Source organism: Coptis chinensis, chromosome 8 (genome assembly GCF_015680905.1).
Source record: "Coptis chinensis isolate HL-2020 chromosome 8, ASM1568090v1, whole genome shotgun sequence".
Classification (NCBI taxonomy): Eukaryota; Viridiplantae; Streptophyta; class Magnoliopsida; order Ranunculales; family Ranunculaceae; genus Coptis; species Coptis chinensis.
Genome location: NC_141463.1, coordinates 89501756 through 89514257, shown reverse-complemented (window position 1 = coordinate 89514257; position 12502 = coordinate 89501756).

Below are 12502 nucleotides of genomic sequence, written 5' to 3'. Positions count from 1 at the left end.
TGTAGGTTGGTTAACACACCTACCATGATGTTTCTTAACAGTGCTATTATATGTCATTTGTTATTCCATTTTACTGTTTAGAATTATAAAAATTAAAAAGGGTATGTTATTTTCTAGAATATTTCTTTTGCCAAAGTTACCCATTGTTGATATGTGGTATGTTGAGATTGTCTAATCATGTTGTTTACATTTTATCCTAATAAGGTAAGAAGAGACCCAATGCATACATCATTGCACTAATCGTTGCTGGGTCGACTGTTTTAATAATCACGGCGGTATGCTTTTTGGTTATATGTATGCATAAGCGAATAGGTAATTTGATTTTGAAACGTACTGGACAACTTGACTTAGTGAGTTATGTATGGTTTTCATTATTATCCATATGTTTTTTTAATTTTTTTATTTGGAGATTTTTATTATTATTATTATTTAATTAAAATCAATGATAAAATGGGAAGATTAACTTGGCAAAAGATACAACCCCAAATAGTAATTCATAACTACAATCATTAGACTTCAATGCAATTTCAATAGCTACAAAAAACTTCACTGAAAGACTTGGGCAATTCTATTTGGAGTTGTATCTTTAAGTTATTCAATTAAAGTCAATTCTATTTAAGTTATTAAACAATTTATTGATAAATTTAACGTATATTTCTTCGGATAAGCTATCTAACGGTTGAGAGATTGCAGTGAAGAGACCTTGTGAGGCTTATAGGATTTTGTATTGATAAAAAATAGAAGATGTTGTCCAATGGTCCCATTAGTTTACTAGTTTGCTAGTATATGTCTAATGAGTTACTTGTTTTGAATCACCAAGGGTCCCATTAGTTTGAATTAATATGTATAATATTGGCAAGTCCCATTATTTTTTAAATTAATAAACAAGTCTCGTGTCGAGCTTTTGGTAAAAACCAAACAGAAAACCACGTTAACAAAACTTTCTTCAGTTCATTAGTTGAAAAAGAAGAAGAAGAAGATCTAGAATGGGTTTCAAGACCTTGGTTTTCCTCATTTTTATAAGCTTCACTACCAGTTCAGCTTTCACATTCCAATGCTCTGAAGATTCCCCACCACAATACACCGTCAAAAGAGCAATCAACCTTGATACGCTTATTCTCGAAATCATTTTGCCCAACCTTTCAAGCTCGGGTTTTGCTTATGGTGCAAGAAGATATGGATCCAGTTTCACTATGAATGCAATCACCACCCCACTGCCGATCATGCATTCAGAAAGCAACTATTGCAATTCTGCGAAAGTGTTCACGTTCAGAATCCGAATCGATTTAGTACGAGGATTGCCTCATACAGTTTTCAAATCACAAAGAAATCCGTCGTCAAGAGGTAAAGTTGATAGATAAAACCGACATTATAGTAATTCAAGGACGGAGCCAAGATTCTAAGCCAAGGGGTGCGAGATTATGTGCACACCCCACCCCATCCCCAAAAAAAAAATATGCAAATTTTTTTTTTTTTTTTTTTGGTCAGAAGCTCTAAACAATAAAGATCAATAAAATTATGTATTTATTTCAATTCACAAAACTAGAGTGCGTTGACTACTAAGAATTTAATATAGACTGATGAAGTTAACTACTTAAACACTTAAGCCATTAATTGATACTACTATATCTATATGATCTAAGTGTCTATATAGTTATGTCGTTTTGATACATACAAGTTCTACGAGGATGTTTCTATGCTTCACATGAAAGGTAATAGATTTTGATTGAATTTTGATATAAATGTTAGAGAATATATTGTCTATTATGTGTTTGTAAATGCTGTTGAACTCATCCCCACTATTTGCATTAGCTAGTTATTTAATGTTAGTTGTAGAGGTGCCTCTTTCCAAATCGGACCAAAAGTTATTCGAAACCCGTTGGTTAGGTGACGCTGTTGGACAAAGATTGAAGGAAGAGATTCAAAAATCTCTAGCGATTCAAGTGGGAACATCTGCAACAACGGTAGGTTTGCTGGCTTTTTTTTCAATCGGATAATTTTCCGTGCTCGGTCAAACCTTATGCGTATGCATTTCTAGTTTTTGGAAAGTTACTGTATTGTCTGTTATTCGCAAAAATTATGCGGTCAATGTTAGCTCAGGGAGAGTTGCTGTACTTCAGACGCGCAGCGTAGTTAATGCAGTTCAAAAGGGAACTAGATGGTGGACTTGAAGCTGGTGGACTTGAAGCTGCAATAGTGGAGACCGATGTGTATGCTGATGTTTATAAGGGGAGAAAGAGGGGCGCATTCGACATGGTCCGAAGTAATTTACTGATTCTCTCTTTCTCTGTTTTCTTTACGTTTTCATTTGGAGTGATGTTGTTTCACTATCTTCTGGACAAGCCATGCATTTGAGAATGTGTCCACTATCTTCTGAAAAAGTCTTGAGAGAAATGTGTTTGAGAGTTTTAAGAGAATGTATTTAAGTTGTTTTGGAGAGTTTTAAGAGAGTTTAGGTCTTTTGGAGAGTTTTAAGAGAGTTTAGCTCTTTAAGAGTCTTTAGGAGAGTTTTAATTAATGTATTTAAGTTGTTTTAAAGGAGTTGCTTTGTTACTAAAAAAAAAAAAAAAATGTTAATTAGTTGTAGCTTGTTGGTTTGGATTTTAAATCACAATCTACACAACGGAAAATCTCGATAACACTTCTCGATATCATAAGTACATTTGTAGGTCAGTTGACACACCTACCATGATGTTTCTTAACAGTGCTATTATTATATGTCATTTGTTATTCCATTGTACTATTTAGAATTATAAAAATTAAAAAGGGTGTGTTATTTTCTAGAATATTTATTTTACCAAAGTTACCCATTGTTGATATGTCGTATGTTATTGAGATTGTCTAATCATGTTGTTTACATTTTATCCTAATAAGGTAAAAAGAGACCCAATGCATACATCATTGCATCAATCGTTGCTTGGTCGACTATTTAAATAGTCATGGTATGCTTTCTGGTTTTATGTATGCATAAGCAAAGAGGCAATTTGATTTTGCAACTAGACAACTTGACTTGTGAGTTATGTATGGTTATAAAAAATAGAAGATGTTGATGTATGAGTACATGTCTAACAAAAGTTGGAATGACGATACATATTAACATCACTAATTTTTTTTTTTTCAATAACGTCATGTGTAGAAACCTCTACTCTCATATAAATGTTGCATCATAATATGTTTAATTTATTTTCATACCACATACAAGATTTGCAATCAGAAGCAAAAGATTTATCATTGACAAATCCATAGTAATGTTAACATATTAAATAATTTTTTTTCTTCTTCGCTACAAATTAAATAAACTAATTACTCTAAGATAATAAATAAAGTTAATGACATTAATTTTATAGAGAAATAAAATTTATTTCAACTTACCTTGTAAAAATATGTTATTGTTGGAAAGTCAACATACGATATATAGTTTATTTTTGAAAAATAAAATAATTTTTATTGACATTACAAGCATTAAGGGATTCTGATAATTTTATCGTAAGTGCATTTGTAGGTCCGTTGACACACATACAATGATGATTCTTAACAGTGCTATTCTATGTCATTTGTTCATCCATTGTTCGGTTTAGAATTATAAAAATTAAAAAAGATATGTTCTTTTCTAGAATATTTCTTTTTACCAAAGTTAATTATCCGTTGTTGACATGTGGTATGTTGAGATTGTCTAATCATATTATTTACATTTTATCCTAATAAAGTAAGAAGAAACCTAATGCATTCATCATTACATCAATCGTTGTTGGTTGACTATTTTAATAGTCTTGATATGTTTTGTGGTTATATGTATAGTTTCTGGAGATGGCAAGATAACGAGTATGTTGGAAGTTGAAGATCCAGGCGACGTTCATGCAGTTAGGCAGTTCATAAGAAAGCATCTAGCTTTTGAACTGAAACCTGAACCCCTCAGCAAGATATGTAAATCATAATAGTGGTACAGATAAAATAATTTGTATAATGAAACTAAAAGACTATTTACTTTTTTCATTTTCATGTCTTTTATGCTTAATATGTATCCAACAATTGGTTTGATGTCTTATATGTATTAGGTTGAGAGTAAAAGAAGCACTGAAGCACATGTTTTCAACCGTCCTAGCACGTCCAGGCACACTCTTGGTAAGGAATATAGGTTTCTAAGTTTGAGGGGTATACATGCATTTATATATATATATATATATATATATATATATATATATATATATATATATATATATATATATATATATATATATATATATATATTTTTGTTTCTCTTCTTTATATTGTTTATCTCTGTAATTGTTTTTTGGCCATGCATAAAAAATGTCCAAATTAGTATTTAAATATGATGATGATTGTGTTACTTTCTAAAACCATGCAGTGATGGAAGATTTTTATGAGAGAATGAAACATATTGTAGTCGTTATTAAAGCAAGAACTCCTGAGAGTCGCCCAAACTATGGGACAGGATTCTGTTTGAAGAACATGATCCTAACCTGTGAACCATTGTTCTGTTTAGAATTATAAAAATTAAAAGATATATATTTTTTTTTAGAATATTTCTTTTTACCAAAGTTATCTGTTGTTGACATGTGGTATGTTGAGATTGTCTAATCATATTATTTACATTTTATCATAATAAGGTAAGAAGAAACCTAATGCATTCATCATTACATCAATCGTTGCTGGTTAACTATTTTAGTAGTCTTGATATGTTTTGTGGGTATATGTATAATAAGCAAAAATTGAGGTAATTTGTTTTTGCAACTAGACAATTTAACTTGTGATGAGTTTTGTAATTTCTTATCTGTGGTTTCTTATGCTTTTCTTTTTTTTCAAAGAGATTATAGAGAAAAATGGAGGGACGATCATTGAAAGCTAGCCGACCACTCTAAATGAAATTGGAAATCATAGCACACCGGGTTGAAAAAAAAATAAAACCATTCTCTAATTCTGAAAAAGTAGGGCCCACTCGTTTTTTTGGTTTTGGGGTCTTAATAATTTTGGGAACACAAATTTTCCACAAACGTTTTTAAACATTTTTTCAAAGTCTAAGTGGCAAAGGACATAAATATACCCATAAACAAGGCCCAATTTTTCCATATCGACTGATATATCATACCCAAAAAAACAATATATATCAGAATATGTTGGAAATATCAATCTTTTTGGTAAAACAGTGAAAATATTGACATATATTGTTATATATATCATAAATATCGCCGATATATAACGATATGTGTTGAAAATATCGGTAAACAATAAAAAAAAATCGGTCAAACAATAAAAAAATCAAGCCAAATCAATCGATATATACCACACATATAAGATATATTGGAATGGAAAATCCGATATATATATATATATCGGCTTAAAAAAGGTTGAATATTTGGCTTCGAAATATCAAACATATCTATATCATGTATAGGGTAAGGAATCGGGTTGGGTAGACCCGAATTCAAACCCGAACTGATTAATTTGAGTCGGGTTCGGGTCTATTTTCATATCCATTTTTGGATTCAGGTCGGATACATGTTCGGGGTAAATTTTCAAATTTTTAGTGTTATCTTATCGGATATCAACATCGAATTCGGATTCTGATAGAAATATTGGCGGAGCCAGGAATTTAAGTGAGGGTGAGCCACCCAGAAACCAAGCATAAAAAAAAAATACACTAATTTTTTTTAACTAAAAATTCAAATCTGATCACAAAACAAATATATTTCGAACATAAAAAAATTATATAAAATGATTGCAATAAATTTAATATAAAAAAATAAAAATAAATAAAAAATAATTCAATTTAAACAAGTATTTATTCATAGTTGTCCTTGGCGGCTTTCTTTTTTGTCATTCTTCCTCATCTTTTGAAAGCGTTGCAAGATCAACTCGGTATCAATGCTATCAAAAACTTCTTTTTCAATGTATGTTATTAAATAATCATTCAACCATTCATCCATCATCCAATTGCACAGACGATTTTTTATGATATTCATAGCATAAAATACATTTTCCATGGTAGCAGTAGCAACAGGTAAAATCAGCACCAACTTAATTAACAAATATACAAGTGGGTACACAATGTCTTTCTTTGTCTCAACCATTTTTTTGGCTAGGCACTAATTCCATTTACTTTACCAAACTTAATATCGAAACGCACATCAATGATATAATTCTTAAGCTGATCCGCTAATTCCATCTGATCTATCTATGAAAAATCATCGGGGTAATTGTGGCTTGATTTATACACGTTATGATGACAGTGTCATCAGCAAATTGGTAAATCAGGGGAGCCGGAATCCCCGGTTTTTTTAGTCCCATAAGTTTCCCCTATCCTATCGTTGTTCTTTCTTGAGGGCTCTGTTCAACATTTCGGCCACTAACTCCTTACGGGGATAACGGGCATCCTTGCCCCAGGCTCTTGGTAGCATGGATGAATCCCGCTCCCTGAAAAAAAGGGTTCAATAGATTGATTAGCTATGCATGCTCGATCCATTTTCGCGGGTTCAAGAAAGCCTATTTCTTTTCTCGCTTCATTTTTAAAAAGGTCGACTCAAATGCCGCCCATGTCGGGGTTTGATTAACATGGTTTTCTTCTCCCATAAAGTGAAAAGACTCCAAAGGGTGAATTGTAATAAGCGGATAATTAAATTAACTATATATAGTCAGGCGTTCTTAGCCATGGTTCTCAGGTAGTTGCTGACGCTGCCCTAACTATTAGTGAGAGCTAGACTCCGCTTGCTTACAATCCATCCAGTGAGGCACTTACTCATGCCTTCGCTTGAAGTTCTTCCTTTTCCCCTTTTCAATACCTAGTGCAGGAGAAATCGGTACAGAAAGGTCACTTTCAGTTCTGAAATACATGATAATTTTTTTTTTTGTTTTGGTGAAGTTGAGGGTACGCCAGGGTGTACCCTGGCCCCCTGGCTCCGCCACCACGACCCGAACCAGACCAATTCCCTGCCGTAATCAGACACCTCAAAAACCAATATATACAGGTGGTATATCGATATTGCAACTGATATTTTCAGTCTTGCCCGTAAGTATCGAAAATACGGAAATGTGGAAGCTGGGGCTCATGGAAAGATGTCGTCCATGATATTGAAAATACAGATATTTTCAAATGTTTTTTTACGTGCTCAAAGGTCACTGAGATGGATTAGGCACCTTGTGCATACTTGAATATGTTAGCTATAGCTAGGTTCAAAGTGTCTCAATTTTTTTCAACATATAAAAAAAAAATCCTACAAAAATCCGTCCTTTGTTGTTTCTTGCCGAATTATCCTTTTTGTATGACATGAGCTGAACCTTTTTGTATCTGTATATATACCATGTGTCATTGTGCCTTTTACATATCTGAGAATCCTTTTTACTGCTTGCAAATGTGTTGTCCTTGGTTGAGTCATGAACTGACAAACTTGGTTGATAGAATAACTTAGGCCTTGTCCATGACAAGTATTGTAAATATTGTAAATAAAGCTCCCACCAAAGACCTATACTCTGTAGGATCTTCTAGTATGTCACCTGAATTTGTGGTTGCACATTCGCTTCTAAGGAATGCAAACAATGCAAGGTTTCCCGCATATCACTACTTTTTCAAAGCAGTGTGCGGTCTTGGTGAAAGAAAAGGGTGGTGTAAGAACTCAAAATTTTAGGTTTTAGGCTTTGAGAGTTTGAAGATTGGTTGTACCATCTTATTTTGGTTGGTATAGGATGACAGAGATGTGGTGACATGGGATTCCTCATTGTAGAATACCACTAGATTTTGGACCCGGTCATACGCCCGGGATCTATTAAATATTTTGTGTGGTGAAAAGGCTTTACAAAATGTCTCAAACAAATTTTCGAATAAGAATATATTTTTATTGAAAATAAACCGAAATACGTTAATGACCAATAATTATGGTACATAAGTACTTTGAAACTAAATGATCAAATTGAGATAGCATCTTCACTTTGTGGTTTAAAATATTAATCTGTAATTTTCAAATAAAATTATCTTAAACTCAATCTAGCTTGTATAATAGTTTTATTAGATTTATGGTGATTTAGCGATAAATCATTACTGTTCGGCTTACGTACTAATGTGTACAAATCACTAAAACAGATTGATTGTTTTCATATCCTCAAATAATACATTACTCTCACTTGAAAAGATTTATCACATGAACATGTCCTACGAATGGGTGTCGTTATATTAAATTATTCTAAAAAATATTACCAACTATGCATAGCTATGAGATATGAAAATTATATTAATTACTCATTTAAATTTCTTGCACTACTCTCTATAAAAATGAAGCATCAAACCTTGATAAAACTCATCGACTTCTTTTTATTGTTAGGTTTAATAAAATAAGTTTGATTGAAGTTTTGTGATAATGCCCAATGTGCCGAAGATAATATTGAAGCTATTTGAATAGCAATGCATTCCCAATCACAATAAAAAATTTACAATAAACACTACTTGAAATACAAAACTATATTTGTCGAGACATTTATTACTCTACATATAATACAAATATGTTTTAGGGTTATTAGTTCGATCAATGCATTTGCATTAAGTTTTTGATTTTTCATTAATTATTCTTTGAAGTTAGTTTAATGTATTACGTTGCATCCAGTTTCCAATTTCTCATTAATTATTATTTGAGGTTAGTTCAATGCAGTTTCATCAAGTTTCCGATTTCCGGTTAATTATTATTTGAGGTTAGTTCAATGCAATTGCATCAACTTTATGATTTCCCTCTAGTTATTAATTAAGGTTAATTCAGTACAGTTGCATCTAGTTTTCGATGTTTTGTTAATTAGTCTCTGAGATTAGTTCATTGCATTTGCATCTAGGTTCCAATATTATGTTAATTACTCTTTGAGGTTAGTTCAATATATCTGCATCCAGTTTCTGATTTCCCATTAATTATTTTTCTAGGTTAGTTAGATAGTTTACAATTTCTATACAGTTTGCATACATGTAAGAGTCTGTTTTTATAAACTCACTTTCGTTTTGGATTCCTAATTATTCGTAATTACTCATGTGAGAAGGCTAAAATAGTGGACATTTATGCTTTGAGGTCAGTGCGATTCAGTTACATCCGACTTCCGATTTCTAGTTAACTATTTTTTGAGATTATTTCAATGCATTTGCATCCAATTTTTTATTTCCAGTTAGTTAATCTCTTATTTTAGTTTAATGCAGTTGCATCCAGTTTTTGGTTTTCCGTTAATTATTATTTAAGGTTAGTTCAATGCAGTTGCATCCAATTTCTGATTTTATGTTAATTGTTCTTTGATGTTAGTTCAATGCACTGCATCAAGTTTCTGATTTCCCGTTAATTATTTTTTGAAGTTAGTTCAATGCAGTTACATCAAATTTATAATTTTCCGTTAATTATTCATTTAGGTTAGTTCAGTGCAGTTTCATCCATTTTTTAATGTTTCGTTAATTAGTCTTTCAGATTAGTTTATTGCATTTGGAGCCAGTTTTCAATTTTCCATTAATAACTCTTTAAGGTTAGTTCAATACATCTGTATCTAGTTTTTTTATTATTTATGCTTTTAGGTTAGTTCGATACAATTATATCCGGTTTTTGATTTCCTGTTACCTATTCTTTGAGAATATTTCAATGCATTTGTATTTAGTTTCCGATTTTCCACCAATTATTCTATGAGGTTAGTTCAATGCATTTGCATTCGGTTTTTGATTTTATATTAATTATTTTTTTGAGTTTAGTTCAATGCAATTGCATCCAATTTCTGGTTTTCCATTAATTATTATTTGAGGTTTCTTTGATGTATTTGCATACCGTTTCTGATTTTCCATTAAATATTTTTCAAGGATTTGCATCCAATTTCTAATTTCCCGTTAGTTACTCTCTATAGTTAGTTTAATGCAATTTGCATAAAATTTCCGATTTCCCGTTAATTACTCTTTAAGCTCAGTTATGTATTTGAATCCAGTTTCCGATTTCCTTATAATTATCTAATGTGGTGTATAATACCAACTTCTACTGATCCATCTGTAATGTCCTTGCAAACATAACATAAAAAATAAATTATGCTTAATTTACTATGTGGGATCATCGAAAATTATCTAGTTCCCGATTTCCCATTAATTATTATTTAAATTATGCATAACTCACTATGTAGAATCTTCAAAGATTATCTACGAACGGGTGTTGTTATATTAATTATTCTGAAAAATATATGCAAATATGCAGAACTATTATATATTAATATTATATTGATCACTCAACCAAATTTTTTATAACGTGAAAATCTCACTCTCCATTAAAAAAAAAGAACTCACCTTTGATAAAACCCTTCAATTTCATTTTGTTGTTTAATAATAGAAGTTTGATTGAAGTTTTGTGAGATTGTCTAATAAGGCGAAGTTCATATATATATTGAACCTACTTAAATAGTAAGGAGTTCCTAATCATACGGAAGAGATAAGATAAACACTATTTTAAATGCAAAACTATACTTATTGAGACATTCTCACAACATATAACCCAACTATGTTTTGATGTTAGTTCAATGCATTTGCATCCAGTTTCTGATTTTCCGTTATTTATATTTTGAGGTTAGTTCAATACAGTTGCATCCAATTTTCAATTCCCGTTATTTATTTTTTGAGATCAGTTCAATGCAGTTGCATCTAGTTTCTGATTTCTCGTTAATTATTCTTTTCGGTTAGTTCAATATATTTGCATCCAATTTTCAATTTTCTGTTGTTAATTGTTATATTATTTGAGGTCAGTTCAATGCATTTGCATCCAGTTTATGATTTCCTGTTAATTATTATGTGAGATTAGTTTAATGCATTTGCATCCAGTTTCGGATTTCTTGTTTATTATTTGATAAAGTTACATTTTCATCTAGTTTCCGATTTCCCGTTAATTGTTGTTGGAGATTAGTTTAATGAGTTTGAATTCAGTTTCTGATTTCCCGTTAATTATTTTATAAGATTAGTTCCACACATTTGTTTTATGTTTCCAATTTATAATTAATTTTTCTTTGAGGTTAGTTCAATGCAGTTGCATCCAGTTTCTGATTTTTCGTTAATTTAATCTTTGAGGGTTAGCTTAATTTGCATCCAGTTTTCGATTTTTTGACAATTATTTTTTGATGTTAGTTTGATATATTGCATCCAAGTTTTAATTTTCCGTTAATTATTCTTTGAGGTTAGTTTAATGCAGTTCTATCCATATTTCGATTTTCTATTAATTGCTTTTTAAGATTAGTTTAATGCTTACATTTGCATCCAGTTTTCGATTTCCCGTTAAATATTATTTGAGGTTAGTTCGATGTATTTGCATCCAGTTTTCAGTTCCCCATTAATTGTTTTTTTTTTACGATAGTTTCAATCAGTATTATATATATTTTAAAATATTTTTCATTATTGTTTCGCCGTTATTTTTTTTTTTCATTTTCTATTATATATTTTGTGATGTTATTTTTTGTATAATTGTTTTTAACTATGTTTTGAGGTCGTGTTAAGGATATATTCGAAATAAGTCGGTGCTTTATCATAGACACTAAAACTAGATTTTGGACCCGGGCATACGCCCGGGATCTATTAAATATTTTGTGTGCTGAAAAGGCTTTATAAAATGTCTCACACAAATTTTCAAATCAGAATATATTTTTATTGAAAATAAATTGAAATATGTTAATGAGCAGCGATTATGGTGCATAAGTACTTAGAAATTAAGAGATCAAATTGAGATAGCATCTTCACTTTATGGTTTAGGATATTAATCCATAATTTTCAAATAAAATTATCTTAAACTCGATCTAGCTTGTATAATAGTTTTTTTAGATTTATGGTGATTTAGCAGCAAATTTTCAAATCAAAATATATTTTTATTGAAAATCAACCGAAATACGTTAATGAGCAGCGATTATGGTGCATAAGTACTTGGAAACTAAGGGATCAAATTGAGATAGCCGAGCAGCAATTATGGTGTATAAGTACTTGGAAACTAAGGGATCAAATTGAGATAGCCTCTTCACTTTGTGGTTTAGGATATTAATCCGTAATTTTCAAATAGAATTATCTTAAACTCGATCTAGCTTGTATAATAGTTTTATTAGATTTATGGTGATTTAACGGTAAATCATCACCGCTCAGCTTACGTACTAATGTGTACAAATCACTAAAATAGATTGATTGTTTCCATATCCTCAAAGAATACACTACTCCCACTTGAAAAGATTTATCACATGAACGTGTCCTACGAACGGGTGCCGTTATATTAAATTATTCTAAAAAATATTAGCAACTATGCATAGCTATGAGATATGAAAATTATATTAATTACTCAATTAAATTTTTGCACCACTCTCTATAAAAAGGAAGCATCAAACTTTGATAAAACTCATCGACTTCTTTTCATTGTTAGTTTTAACAATAGAAGTTTGATTGAAGTTTTTTGAGAATGTCCAATTTGGTGAAGATAATATTGAAGCTACTTGAATAGCAATGCATTCCCAATCACAATAAAAGAAGTATGAT